This window comes from Dendrobates tinctorius, unplaced genomic scaffold, assembly GCF_039654945.1.
Source record: "Dendrobates tinctorius isolate UK_male_01 unplaced genomic scaffold, ASM3965494v1 ptg000250l, whole genome shotgun sequence".
Taxonomy (NCBI): domain Eukaryota; kingdom Metazoa; phylum Chordata; class Amphibia; order Anura; family Dendrobatidae; genus Dendrobates; species Dendrobates tinctorius.
The window spans coordinates 53,751,080-53,767,239 of record NW_027361917.1 but is presented as its reverse complement, the minus strand read 5'-3'; positions in this window follow the sequence as shown (position 1 = coordinate 53,767,239).

Below are 16,160 nucleotides of genomic sequence, written 5' to 3'. Positions count from 1 at the left end.
GAGGTTTAAAATAATCCTAATTTTGTTAAAATTGCAAAAATACTACTCATTAGAGATAAAATTAGCACATTTCAAAATGATTACTTTTTGTATATTTACTTTCCTTTTTTCCTATGAGTTCAATTCAGGTCATTCATTTTGCAAATGATTTTGGGTACACAAAATTAAAATGAAGCACAGGAATTCAGTGACACTTGAATGTACTTTCCTAACTTAATAGGAATCATTGCAGACAAATGCTACCATTCAATGCAAATATGAGAAGAACATATTTTTCTTATTGAAAACACTATTTGAGAGTGTTTCTAAATATTGATGAAAATGTAAAATTAATCATTGTTGTTACAACTTCAAGTGCACAAAATCTTTTATGAAGGTTCTAAACAAGCGGTGGTCACTCCGATACACTGAGAGGAAATAAGACATTTTGAAGTTAAGACTTTTTTGAAAATGATGTCAAAAGTTCCCTATGATAGTTATTTGAGGGGCTGAAAGAGAAACATTGCATTTTTAATCCATACATTGCACCTTTACCTCATTAGCTCCTTAGATGAACGTCTATTTCAACTTTTCCTTATCCCACTCCTGTGTTTAGATACAGAAAGGTACATGCAACACATTTGGAGAAGATGGAAAAAATACTGTAGTACCATCATAAGAGAAATGAAAAAAAGATTTAATGTATTCCATGATTATGGTTTGACTGAAAGCTCAATGCATAGGAATGTGCATACAGGACCATTACCCTTGGGAAAGCAGTTGCAATGTATGAATTAACCTTAAATAAAGGAAGCTGAGACAATCAGTTGGGCACCACTACTACTGATTGTCGAATACATCATATTTGTTATGAAATAAATACCTTGTATGTTCAGAAGATATCTCAGTTGTAATACTGTATCTGGTTAGTCTGTTTTCTTAAGGTGTTTGTCCACTACTCGACAACCCATTTTGAATGAGTCTTAAGAAAAAAGCATTATTGCCTCCCAGACTGGCACCACTCCTTCAATAAGTCCCACGTTGATCTTATGAAACTGATTATGTCATGTGAGTGCTACAGCCTATCAGTGTTTGATTATGGTCAATGACACAAAATCACCTGCGGACAATTCAGAGGAGCAAAGGAGCATCCCAGTCTGGGAGGTAAGTATTACTGATGGGCGAGCACTAAAATGGTCGGGTGCTCGTTGTTCGGGTTGAGCAAATTGGAATACTCGGGTACTCGGACAGAACAACGAGCCCAATGTAAGTCAATGGGAGAACCGAGCATTTTTATCGTGACCCCCCCCAGGGGGTCCTTTTAGGCTCTAAAAACGTCTGAAAATGATGGAAACACTGCTGAAATGACACAGGGACATCATGGGGATCGCCCCTGGAAGCATTTCTGACTCCTAGTTTACAGCTTTAACCAAGTGTTTCATAGTAACATCGTTATTAAGGTCAAAGGAAGACTTTAAGTCCATGTAGTTCAACCAATATCCTATCCTAACCTGCCCTAACATGTTTATCCAGAGGAAGGCAAGAAAAACCCCATGTGGCAATCAGTAATCTTCACATTGGGGAAAAAAATTTCCTTCCTGACTAGAGTTGAGCGAAATGGGTCGAAAAAATTGAAAAGTCGCCGACTTTCGCCAAAGTCGGGTTTCATGAAACGAAACCCGACCTTAGCGTGAGGTCAGCCACAAGGTCGGCGACTTTAGCGCCAAAGTCGCGTTTCAAAACATGCTTGAGCGCCCTTTTTGCAGCCAATCAGGAAGAACGGACACTGTGGGCAACGTGATGACATAGGCAGCGGTCACCACCATCTTGGAGAAAGGCATGCAAGTGATTGGCTTGCTTTGTGGGGAGTCACAGGGGGTATAAAAGGGCGGGGATGCCGACCGCCATATTACTCATGCTGATCTCAGTATAGGGAGAGCTGCTGCTGATTCTGTAGGGAGAGTGTTAGGCAGGGAAGAAGCTACCAAAAAATGATTCTGCTGCTAGCGATTTTGCCTGTGCAACACACCAGTCACTGTGCAGTGCAAGGGGAGGCTATATTTTGGTGCATCAGCTCTGTTGGTTATTAGGCTGCCTTTTAAGGCTACCTGGTAGCTGTATTGCCCACTGCTGAGCAAACTGCTTTTTTCAAAGCAATCCAGATTTTATTGTTTTGTCCTTGTGAGTTACTGAGCGTTCATTTTTCACATACCTTACAGCAGTGTACGCTCCTCTCTCAGTATCGTGTAACAGCTGTTATCACGGCCACAGTGAAGCTATCTGTGTGTGACTCTGTAAGGATAAGTCGAGGAGTTGTTCCGTTCTTACAGACCTCCACCTTATAGTTTTGTCTGGTTTTCAAACAGTTTAGTATATTTGCTGTTTGATTACATTCAAAACTGTAGAGAGACAGCGTGTGTCAGTCCGTATACTAAAACATGGAGCTTGACAATTTTACATACACTGGACAGCGGTGTACATGCATGCTCCTCTCTCAGTGCCGTGTAATGGCTGTTATCACGGCCACAGTGAAGCTATCTGTGTATGACTCTGTAAGGATAAGTCGAGGAGTTGTTCCGTTCTTACAGACCTCCACCTTATAGTTTTGTCTGGTTTTCAAACAGTTTAGTATATTTGCTGTTTGATTACATTCAAAACTATAGAGAGACAGCGTGTGTCAGTCCATATACTAAAACACGGAGCTTGACAATTTTACATACACTGGACAGCGGTGTACGTGCACGCTCCTCTCTCAGTACCGTGTAACGGCTGTTATCATGGCCACAGTGAAGCTATCTGTGTGTGACTCTGTAAGGATAAGACGAAGAGTTGTTCTGTTCTTACAGACCTACACTGTAGGGAGATTCCAGTTCTGCTCAATTCTATATACACCTTGAAGTTTGTCATACACTAAGCAATTTCTGCCGGTCACATTGCGGTGTTAAATTAACAGGGCCTGACTGAATCCCACAGTGTCCTGAAGTGTAGAGACATTCCAATTCTACACAGTCCTCTATACACCCTTCTAACAGCATAGAGAATCTGTCTGTCATATTGCGGTGTTAAATAAACAGGGCCTGACTGAATCCCACAGTCTCCTGAAGTGTAGAGACATTCCAATTCTCCACAGTCCTCTATACACCCTTCTAACAGCATAGAGAATCTGCCTGTCATATTGCAGTGCTAAATAAACAGGGCCTGACTGAATCCCACAGTGTCCTGAAGTGTAGAGACATTCCAATTCTGCACAGTCCTCTATACACCCTTCTAACAGCATAGAGAATCTTCCTGTCATATTGCGGTGTTAAATAAACAGGGCCTGACTGAATCCCACAGTGTCCTGAAGTGTAGAGACATTCCAATTCTACACAGTCCTCTATACACCCTTCTAACAGCATAGAGAATCTGCCTGTCATATTGCGGTGTTAAATAAACAGGGCCTGACTGAATCCCACAGTGTCCTGAAGTGTAGAGACATTCAAATTCTCCCCAGTACTATATACACCTTGTACCTTGTTTTACAGTACCAGAGAGTTGGTGTAAATTTGGGTAAATTTTTCCAAAAAATGAGGAAGTGTGGCGGAAGAGTCCGTGGAAGTGGGCGGTGGGTTGGCAGCTGGTAATGATGGTGTTGGTGGTGGATCTGCTGGTAGTGGCAAAAGCAAAATAGCACCTAATACTGGAGGTGTTGAAGCTGCGTCATCGTCTGGCTCCACAAGGCCTCGAAGGCTCCCTTTTCTGGGAGTAGGTAAACCGCTTATAAAGCCGGAGCTTCAAGAACAAGTTTTGGCTTACATTGCTGACTCAGCCTCCAGCTCTATCGCCTCCTCTTCTGAAGTTTTAAAAAATAAAAGCACTGAGTCGTCATTGGAGGCTCATGGTCATGAACCACACCTTTCCTTGTGTCCTTCACCCCTACCAAAATTGAAGGATGCGGTAGGCCACACTACAGATTACTCCATAGAGCTGTTTTCACATACCATGCCTAGGTTATCAAGTCAAATTGTGAATTACCCAGGCCAAGATGAATCTGACATGGAGTGCACTGATGCACAGCCACTGCTAGATTTATCTGCTGGTACATTCACTCAGAACACTACATTGTCCTCGCAGTGTACTGAGCCAGAATCTGACCCTGATGAAACTCAGTTGCCCCCTCCTGCTTATTATACCACCATACACGGTGACACAGAGGAAGGTGCACAAGACATTGAAGAGGAGGTGATGGATGACCCAGTTGTTGACCCAGATTGGCATCCATTGGGGGTAGAGTGTGTCGCTGCCAATAGCTCAGAAGAGGAGGAGGAGCATCCGCAGCGGGCATCGACATCGCAACAGTTGTTATCTGGCAGGCCCGGAGCAGTCCAAAAACGGGTTACAAAAACCCAAAAAATTGCAGGACAGCTTGGCCAGACGGTCAAAAAAGCACAGCGTGCAAGGCCTCAAACTGTCTTCCCTAGTAGGAAGAGTGCAGTGTGGCACTTTTTTGAACAAAATCCTAATGATCAGGCAAAGGTAATCTGTAAGAAGTGCGCAAAGACCTTTAGCCGAGGGAAAAATCTGAGAAATTTGAATACCAGTTGCATGCTAAGACATTTAACCACCATGCACTTGCAAGCGTGGATGGACTACCAAACCTCACGTACCACATGTGCTACAGCTCCCAAAAAAGGTAGTCAGCAACGCAACATTGTTTCCCCACTGTAAGTCCACCGGTTAGCACACCACCAGCAGCAAATGTTGAGTTGTCGTCGCAAGGGCAAATCATTCAGGGAATCACACTGTTATTGCAACGAAAGACTGAATCTAGGCCATCAGAAAGAACACCAACTCCATCACCATCATCAACCCTCTCTCAGTCCGCCATGTCCACCGCTACTTCCACCATATCCAGCTCTCAAGTCCAGCTCACCCTACCAGAGACTATGAGTAGGACAAAAAAGTACTCATCCTCTCATCCGCGTACACTGGCTTTGAACACCCACATTGCCAAACTAATCTCGTTAGAGATGATGCCCTATCGGTTGGTTGAAAGCGCAGCTTTCCGCGAACTCATGGCCTATGCAGCTCCACGCTATGAACTACCCAGTCACCACTTCTTTTCTCGCAAAGCCATCCCAGCCGTCCACCTTCATGTGAAAGACCGCATTGTCCATGCACTCAAGCTGTCAGTGAGTGGAAAAGTGCACCTCACAACTGATGCATGGTCCAGTAGGCATGGCCAGGGCCGTTACATGTCCATCACTGCGCACTGGGATAATGTGGTGGATGCAGGGTCCACAGGGGACAGCGGTGGTGGCACAGTGCTACCTAGCCCACGGTATAGGAAACAGTTGGCTGTAGGCGTTCAACCCTCCTCCTCCTCCTCCTCCAGAAGCGAAAGCTGGTCCACAGAGCGCAGTCGCACGAGCACTGCATCCGCAGTTGACAGTGTTGCAAACGAGGTGTCCCCCTATCGATCAGCTAGTGGAAAGCGTCAGCAGGCTGTGTAGCAGATGATGTGTTTGGGCGACAGACACACCGCAGAGGTACTGGCCGACTACTTTCAGCGACAAACTGAGACATGGCTGGGCAGTGTACATCTTGAGGCAGGCAAGGTAGTTAGTGATAACGGCCGGAATTTTGTGGCAGCCATAGCCCTTTCAAAACTCAGACACATACCTTGCCTGGCTCACACCTTGAACCTGGTGGTGCAGTGCTTCCTCACTAATTATCCGGATTTAACAGGCCTGATCCTTAAGGTTCGAAGGCTGTGCTCGCACATCCGCCGGTCGCAGGTACACTCCAGTCGTATGCAGAAGCTGCAGCGATTGCTCCACCTTCCCAAGCATCACCTAATTATTGACGTTGCAACAAGGTGGAACTCCACCCTGCACATGGTTGTGCGGCTGTGCGAGCAAAGGCAGGCCATAATGCATTTGTGGGAGGATACACGGGCAGGCACTTTGAGGGCAGACATGGAGTTGACAGGTGTGCAGTGGTCGAAGCTGAAAGACCTCTGTAAAGTAGAGTTGAGCGACTTTTGGTTTTTTAGGGTCGAGTTTCGTTTCGTGAAACCCGACTTTTCCAAAAGTCGGGTCGAGCAGGATCGGCCAGTTATAGGAAAAAGTCGGGGTCGTCCCGAAACACGAAACCCAATGTAAGTCAATGGGGAATAAAAGTCGGCAGTGAGAGGAGGACAGGAAACACACCTACAGTGCCCATTTGAATGCCAAAAGCATCAATTCTTCTTTCTTAAGCTTGTCAACCTTAATTAACTTCATAATACAAGTTACGCACTGAAAAATGGGGGTTATTTGGCTACAAACTGTGGGGGGGGAGGGCTGGCTCCAGGTTTTCATGTGCCCTGGGCGAAAGAGCGCCCCTTTAACACATACCACAACTCATCATGCTCCGATACGGCAGAGAAATAGCGGTATAGTCCAATGAAAAATACCTCACTTTTTACATCTCATGACGAGGCCCATCTATTTCTCCATACAGAATCATTGGTCCCATATAATGTTTGAAACAGTATATGATGAGCTCCACATAATGCTACAGTATATGTTGGTCCCCATGGATGAAGCTCCACTGTCTTATGGGCCCAAATAATGCTCCAAACATAATGGGCCCCATTTCTAATGCTCTAGTGTATAATGGGCCCTGTAAATGCTGCTCCAGTGTCTGATGTCCACCTTTGGAATGTTCCAGTGTATGGTGGGCCCCATCTATCATTCTCCAGAGTACAGTGCTCCCCAAAAATTGCTGTCCCAACATTGAAAACAATCAAATAAGTCTCCTCGCTAGGTAATCCCTGTACTAGTCTGGACTCCTCGTTGTCCCCATCTTCCATCTCACTGCACAGTATTTCAACCTTGCAAGTGCTGTGATCCTGAGCAAGCAGGGGGGGCCCACTCGTTGGCGACGGCACTGGCACAGGGTCCCTGATAGTACGGTGGTGTGTCTGATGGCGGGTGGGCCGAACCTGCACTTTCATCTGCAGCTTCCTCTTTGTCACCGTGTAAGATGGAGCTGTATATGGGAAGGGTAACCTGAGTTTCATCAGGGTCAGATTCAGGCCATGTAGCTTGCGAGGGGAATGTAGTGGTCTGGGTCAATGTACCAGCAGATTCATCGAGCAGTGGCTGGGCATCAGTGCACTTGTGTCGCCCCCAGGAGTACGGTCGCCACAGTGGCATTACCTTCCTCCTAGGGAGTGTGATGTCATGCTTGGGAGCAACGAAGGATCTCTCTAGCAGGTTAACTGATTGGGCGGCGTTATTCCCACGAGTCATGACCCTCCAAACAGCGTTCATGAAGGCAAAGTGTTTGTTTTACGTGGGCAGTATGGTTGCAAAGCTGAACCTTAAAGGAATGTCCAGAAGGGCACCACCAGGAGTGGAGCCTACGGTTAAATTCGACTCCACCTGGGAAACCTCAACCATGCCAGCTACAGAAAAGATGCACACATTGCAAGCTTAATTCCGTTAACGAATGAGACTCCGTCATGCCCCGCGGTCCGAGTCCGGCTTACTAGAGGGACACGTGAGGCTCTGGCACATGAGATTGGCCAATAACTGATGTGTCATGCCCTAACATGTCCGTGGCTGCATGTGCGCTACACTGAAAAGGCCAGCGTTTGTTGCTTACAGGTGCAGATAACCCGCTGAACAACGTTAGTGATGGGGATCACTGATTACAATTATTACCCGCGAACGATGATTTCCCAGTAAGTGCAGGTCAACCGCAGTTCCGGAATTATGCCTAACCATCATTCCTGAAAAAATGAAAAACTTACGTGTGCAAACCACAGGTGCTGTAGTTTGCTTAACAGCTCGCCAGCCGTTCTCACGCCCAGTATGGATTACACGTGATTGCACAAAGGTGAGAAAGGGTACCGTATCCTCGGATAACATGTATGGATAGCGTACACATTCAAAATATATGTCAATACATCAGGAGGCAGGCTCAGATGGTGTTAGGCCCAGTATGGCTTGCACGTGATTGCACAAAGGTGAGAAAGGGTACCGTATCCCCGGATAACATGTATGGATAGCGTACACATTCAAAATATATGTCTATACATCAGGAGGCAGGCTCAGATGGTGTTAGGCCCAGTATGGATTGCATGTGATTGCACAAAGGTGAGAAAGGGTACCGTATCCCCGGATAACATGTATGGATAGCGTACACATTCAAAATATATGTCTATACATCAAGAGGCAGGTTCAGACAGTGTCAGGCACAGTATGGATTTGATGGCCCAGACTACACAGCGGAGGAGCAGGGAGAGGTAAAGATTGCAAATGCTGGGGCCCTGCCCAAGCAAGGGGGGCCCACTCGTGGGCGTCGGTACTGGCACTGGGCCGCTCATAGTACGGCGGTGTGTCTGACGGCGGGTGTGCACCACCACCGTCAGAGACACTTGATTGCACTATGAGGGACCCTGTGCCAGTGCCCGCGCCCAAGAGTCGGCCTACCCACCTGTCCAGGGCAACGGCACTCGCACGGTGTCGTGCGCTAGGTGGTGACCCCGGCCATGGGGGGGAGGCAGCACAGTTAGGGAGTTTTAGAAAGTGGCATATGTTGATGTTGGACATTCAGCTGATGCAAAAGGCGAAATAGGTCAAGTCCCAGGAAGAGGTGGACCAAAGCAAGCCATTTTTCTGTCACCCTATGTGTCATCAGGGGAAGGTGGGACAAAATCCTTGGAAACCCATGCATGGTTCATTTTAATGAAGGTTAGATCATCCACATTTTGGGTAGACAGACGGGTCCTTTTTTCTGTCAGGATTGATCCAGCTGCACTGAAGACTAGAGTTGAGCGACTTTTGCTTTTTTAGGGTCGCGTTTCGTTTCGTGAAACCCGACTTTTCCAAAAGTCGGGTCGAGCAAGATCGTCCGATTATAGGGAAAAGTCGGGGTCGTCCCGAAACACGAAACCCAATGTAAGTCAATGGGGAATAAAAGTCGGCAGTGAGAGGAGGACAGGAAACACACCTACAGTGCCCATTTGAATGCCAAAAGCATCAATTCTTCTTACTTAAGCTTGTCAACCTTAATTAACTTCATAATACAAGTTACGCACTGAAAAATGGGGGTTATTTGGCTAAATTTGTGGGGGGGGAGGGCTGGCTGCAGGTTTTCATGTGCCCTGGGTGAAAGAGCGCCCCTTTAACACATACCACAACTCATCATGCTCCGATACGGCAGAGAAATAGCGGTATAGTACAATGAAAAATACCTCACTTTTTACATCTCATGACGAGGCCCATCTATTTCTCCATACAAAATCATTGGTCCCATATAATGTTTGAAACAGTATATGATGAGCTCCACATAATGCTACAGTATATGTTGGTCCCCATGGATGAAGCTCCACTGTCTTATGGGCCCAAATAATGCTCCAAACATAATGGGCCCCATTTCTAATGCTCTAGTGTATAATGGGCCCTGTAAATGCTGCTCCAGTGTCTGATGTCCACCTTTGGAATGTTCCAGTGTATGGTGGGCCCCATCTATCATTCTCCAGAGTATAGTGCTCCCCAAAAATTGCTGTCCCAACATAGAAAACAATCAAATAAGTCTCCTCGCTAGGGAATCCCTGTACTTGTCTGGACAGGTGCTGTAGCTTGCTTAACAGCTCGCCAGCCGTTCTCACGCCCAGTATGGATTGCACGTGATTGCACAAAGGTTAGAACGGGTACCGTATCCCTGGATAACATGTATGGATAGCGTACACATTCAAAATATATGTCTATACAGCATGAGGCAGGCTCAGACGGTGTTAGGCCCAGTATGGATTGCACGTCATTGCACAAAGGTTAGAAGGGGTACCGTATCCCCAGATAACATGTATGGATAGCGTACACATTCAAAATATATGTCTATACAGCATGAGGCAGGCTCAGACGGTGTTAGGCCCAGTATGGATTGCACGTCATTGCACAAAGGTTAGAAAGGGTACCGTATCCCTGGATAACATGTATGGATAGCGTACACATTCAAAATATATGTCTATACAGCATGAGGCAGGCTCAGACGGTGTTAGGCCCAGTATGGATTGCACGTCATTGCACAAAGGTTAGAAGGGGTACCGTATCCCCGGATAACATGTATGGATAGCGTACACATTCAAAATATATGTCTATACAGCATGAGGCAGGCTCAGACGGTGTTAGGCCCAGTATGGATTGCACGTCATTGCACAAAGGTTAGAAGGGGTACCGTATCCCCGGATAACATGTATGGATAGCGTACACATTCAAAATATATGTCTATACAGCATGAGGCAGGCTCAGACGGTGTTAGGCCCAGTATGGATTGCACGTCATTGCACAAAGGTTAGAAAGGGCACCGTATCCCTGGATAACATGTATGGATAGCGTACACATTCAAAATATATGTCTATACAGCATGAGGCAGGCTCAGACGGTGTTAGGCCCAGTATGGATTGCACGTCATTGCACAAAGGTTAGAAGGGGTACCGTATCCCCGGATAACATGTATGGATAGCGTACACATTCAAAATATATGTCTATACAGCATGAGGCAGGCTCAGACGGTGTTAGGCCCAGTATGGATTGCACGTCATTGCACAAAGGTTAGAAGGGGTACCGTATCCCCGGATAACATGTATGGATAGCGTACACATTCAAAATATATGTCTATACAGCATGAGGCAGGCTCAGACGGTGTTAGGCCCAGTATGGATTGCACGTCATTGCACAAAGGTTAGAAGGGGTACCGTATCCCCGGATAACATGTATGGATAGCGTACACATTCAAAATATATGTCTATACAGCATGAGGCAGGCTCAGACGGTGTTAGGCCCAGTATGGATTGCACGTCATTGCACAAAGTTTAGAAGGGGTAACGTATCCCCGGATAACATGTATGGATAGCGTACACATTCAAAATATATGTCTATACATCAGGAGGCAGGCTCAGACGGTGTCAGGCACAGTATGGATTTGACGGCCCAGATTACACAGCGGAGGAGCAGGGAGAGGTAAAGATTGCAAATGCTGGGGCCCTGGCCAAGCAAGGGGGGCCCACTCGTGGGCGTCGGTACTGGCACTGGGCCCCTCATAGTACAGCGGTGTGTCTGACGGCGGGTGTGCACCACCACCGTCAGAGACACTTGATTGCACTATGAGGGACCCTGTGCCAGTGCCCGCGCCCAAGAGTCGGCCTACCCACCTGTCCAGGGCAACGGCACTCGCACGGTGTCGTGCGCTAGGTGGTGACCCCGGCCATGGGGGGAGGCAGCACAGTTAGGGAGTTTTAGAAAGTGGCATATGTTGATGTTGGACATTCAACTGATGCAAAAGGCGAAATAGGTGAAGTACCAGGAAGAGGTGGACCAAAGCAAGCCATTTTTCTGTCACCCTATGTGTCATCAGGGGAAGGTGGGACAAAATCCTTGGAAACCCATGCGTGGTTCATTTTAATGAAGGTTAGATCATCCACATTTTGGGTTGACAGACGGGTCCTTTTTTCTGTCAGGATTGATCCAGCTGCACTGAAGACTCTTTCCGATAGCACACTTGCAGCTGGGCAAGCGAGCTCCTGTAAGGCATATTGGGCCAATTCAGGCCAGGTGTCCAGTTTAGCGGCCCAATAGTCAAAGGGGAATGACCTGTGTGGGAGAACATCGATATGGAAGGAAAAGTAGTTTGTAACCATAGTTGACAACTGCTGTCTCCTGTCACTTTCCATCGATGCAGTATTACCAGTTGTGTGAGCGGTATTTGAAAAATCAATCCACAACATTGTCATGAAACCCCTGTCTCCAAAGCCACTTCTGCTGTGTGCACCACGAACACCTCTGCCAAGCTGCCCCCGGCCCGTACGGCTCGTGTGAGAACCATCACCGCTGCTGTGTGCTGGGAATGCCTCAAGCAACCGATTTACCAGAGTTGCTTGTTTATTAGCCAATATTAGGTCAAGGTTCTCCTGTGGCATGATGTTTTGTAATTTGCCTTTATAGCGTGGATCCAGGATGCTGGCCAACCAGTAGTCGTCATCGTTCATCATTTTGGCAATGCGGGGGTCCCTTTTTAGGATCCGCAAGGCATAATCTGACATGTGGGCCAATGTTCCCGGTGTCAATGATGCACTGCGAGTGCTGGGTGGAGGAGCACTTTCTGGCAAATCCACATCCCTCCAGTCACGCACAAACCCTGTACCAGACCTTGCCACGCCAACATTTTCACTTGCCCCACGAGATGCATCCTCCTCCCCTAAGTAATCATCCCCATCATCCTCCTCCTCCTCCTCCTCTTCTTCCTCCACCTCGTCCAGGAGAGGTCCCTGAGCAGACAATGGCTGAATGTCATCAAGGATTCCCTCCTCCTCTTCCTCCTCATCAACATTGGCTGCAGACGCCTGCTCCTTAAGGTGCGTCAAAGTTTGCATGAGCAGACGCATAAGTGGGATGCTCATGCTTAGGATGGCGTCGTCTGCGCTTACCAGCCGTGTGCATTCCTCAAAACACTGAAGGACTTTACAAAGGTCTTTCAGCTTCAACCACTGCACGCCTGTCAACTCCATGTCTGCTCTCAAAGTGCCTGGCCGTGTATCCTCCCATAAATGCATTATGGCCTGCCTCTGCTCGCACAGCCGCTCCACCATGTGCAGGGTGGAGTTCCACCTTGTTGCAATGTCGATAATGAGGCGGTGGTTGGGAAGGTGGAGCAATCGCTGCAGCTTCTGCATACGAACGGAGTGTACAGGCGACCGGCGGATGTGCGCGCACAGTCTTCGCACCTTCTGGAGCAGGGCTGTTAACTCCGGATAATTTTTGAGGAAGCACTGCACCACCAGGTTCAAGGTGTGAGCCAAGCAAGGTATGTGGCTGAGTTTTGAAAGGGCTATGGCTGCCACAAAATTACGGCCGTTATCACTAACTACCTTGCCTGCCTCAAGATGTACACTGCCCAGCCATGACTCAGTTTGTCGCTTCAAGTACTCGGCCAGCACCTCGGCGGTGTGTCTGTCGCCCAAACACATCATCTGCAACACAGCCTGCTGACGCTTTCCACTAGCTGCTCGATAGGGGGACACATCGTGTGCAACAGTGGCAGCTGCAGATGGAGTGCTCGTACGACTGCGCTCTGTGGACGAGCTGTCGCTTCTGGAGGAGGAGGAGGAGGAGGAGGGTCGAACGCCTACAGCTAACTGTTTCCTATACCGTGGGCTAGGCAGCACTGTCCCACCACCGCTGTCCCCTGTGGACCCTGCATCCACCACATTAACCCAGTGCGCAGTGATGGACACGTAACGGCCCTGGCCATGCCGACTGGACCATGCATCAGTTGTGAGGTGCACCTTTCCGCTCACTGACTGCTTGAGTGCATGGACAATGCGGTCTTTCACATGATGGTGGAGGGCTGGGATGGCTTTGCGAGAGAAGAAGTGGCGACTGGGTAGGTCATAGCGTGGTACTGCATAGGCCATGAGTTCGCGGAAAGCTGTGCTTTCCACCAACCGAAAGGGCATCATCTCAAACGAGATTAGTTTGGCAATGTGGGCGTTCAAACCCAGTGTATGCGGATGAGAGACTGAGTACTTTCTTGACCTACTCATAGTGTCTGGGAGGGTGAGCTGGACTTGAGAGCTGCATATGGTGGAAGTAGCGGTGGACAGGGCGGACTGAGAGAGGGTTGATGATGGTGATGGAGTTGGTGTTCTTTCTGATGGCCTAGAATCAGTCTTTCGTTGATATAACAGTGGGATTCCCTGACTGCTGTGGCCTTGCAACGACACCTCAACATTTGCTGCTGTGCTAACCGGTGTGCTTACAGTGGGGGAAACAATGTAGCGTTGCTGACTACCTTCGTTGTGATCAGTTGCACATGTGGCACTTGAGGTTTGGTGTTGTGTCCACGCTTGCAAGTGCATGCTGGTTAAATGTCTAAGCATGCAACTGGTATTCAAATTTTTCAGATTTTTCCCTCGGCTAAAGGTCTTTGCGCACTTCTTACAGATAACCTTGGCCTGATCATGAGGATTTTGTTCAAAAAAGTGCCACACTGCACTCTTCCTACTTTGGCAGACATTTTGCGGCCTAGCACGCTGTGATCTTTTGACCCTCTGGACAAGCTGTCCAGCAACTCTTTTGATGTTTGGAACCTGTCTTTGGAGTGCTCCGGGCCTGCCAGATAACAGCTGTTGCGATGTCGATGTCTGCTGTGGATGCTCCTCATCTGAGCTATTGGAAGCAGCACCCTCTTCCCCCAATGGATGCACGCCCTTTTATACCCCCTGTGACGCCCACCAAAGCAAGCCAATCACTTGCATGCCCTTCTGAAAGATGGTGGTGACCCGTGCCTATGTCATCACGTTGCCCACAGTGTCCGTGGATCCTGATTGGCTGAAAAAGAGCGCAAAACAAACTTTTGAAACGCGACTTTGGCGCGTAAGTCGCCGACCTCGTGGCCGACCTCATCCTAGGGTCGGGTTTCGTTTCATGAAACCCGACTTTGCCAAAAGTCGGCGACTTTTGAATTTTTTCGACCCGTTTCGCTCAACTCTATTGGCTAATAAACAAGCAACTCTGGTAAATCGGATGCTTGAGGCATTCCCAGCACACAGCAGCGGTGATGGTTCTCACACGAGCCGTACGAGCCGGGAGCAGCTTGGCAGAGGTGTTCATGGTGCACACAGCAGAAGTGGCGTTGGAGACAGGGGTTTCATGACAATTTTGTGGACTGATTTTTCAAGTACCGCTCACACAACTGGTAATACTGCATCGATGGAAAGTGACAGGAGACAGCAGTTGTCAACTATGGTTACAAACTACTTTTCCTCCCATATCGATGTTCTCCCACACAGGTCATTCCCCTTTGACTATTGGGCCGCTAAACTGGACACCTGGCCTGAATTGGCCCAATATGCCTTACAGGAGCTCGCTTGCCCAGCTGCAAGTGTGCTATCGGAAAGAGTCTTCAGTAGAGTTGAGCGAAATTCTAAAACTCCCCTGTCCTATAGACACCTTGTACCTTGTTTTACATTACTATATAGTTTGTTGGATTTTGTCTACATTTCTACCAAAAATGAGGAAGGCTGGTGGAAGAGGCCGTGGAATTGGGCGGGGGTTGGCAGCTGGTAATGATGGTGTTGGTGGTGGATCTGATGGTAGTGGCAAGAGCAAAATAGGACCGAATGCAGGAGGTGCTGACCCTGCGTCATCGTCTGGCTACATAAGGCCTCGAACGCTTAGTTTTCTAGGAGTTGGCAAACCGCTTTTAAAGCCAGAGCATCAGGAAAAAGTTTTGTCTTACATTGCTGACTCAGCCTCCGGCTCTATCGCCTCCTCTTCTTCAGTTGTAAAAAGTAAAAGCACTGAGTCGTCATTGGAGGCTCATGTTCATGAACCACACCTTTCCTTGTGTCCTTCACCCCAACCAAGATTGAAGGATGACGCAGGCCATACTACTGATTACTCCATGGAGCTGTTTTCACATACCATGCCTGGATTATCAAGTCAAATGGTGAATTACCCAGGCCAAGATGAATCTGACATGGAGTGCACTGATGCACAGCCGCTGATGGATGATTCTGCTGGTACATTCACTCAGAGCACTACATTGTCCTCGCAGTGTACAGAGCCAGATTTTGACCCTGATGAGACTCAGGTGCCCCTTCCCGCACACTATACCACCATACACGGTGACACAGAGAAAGGTGCACATGACATAGAAGAGGAGGTGATGGATGACCCAGTTGGTGACCCAGATTGGCATCCATTGGGGGAAGAGGGTGCTGCTTCCAATAGCTCAGATGAGGAGCATCCACAGCAGACATCGACATCCCAACAGCTGTTATCTGGCAGGCCCGGAGCACTCCAAAGACAGGTTCCAAACATCAAAAGAGTTGCTGGACAGCTTGTCCAGAGGGTCAAAAGATCACAGCGTGCTAGGCCGCAAAATGTCTGCCAAAGTAGAAAGAGTGCAGTGTGGCACTTTTTTGAACAAAATCCTCATGATCAGGCCAAGGTTATCTGTAAGAAGTGCGCAAAGACCTTTAGCCGAGGGAAAAATCTGAAAAATTTGAATACCAGTTGCATGCTTAGACATTTAACCAGCATGCACTTGCAAGCGTGGACACAACACCAAACCTCAAGTGCCACATGTGCAACTGATCACAACGAAGGTAGTCAGCAACGCTACATTGTTTCCCCCACTGTAAGCCC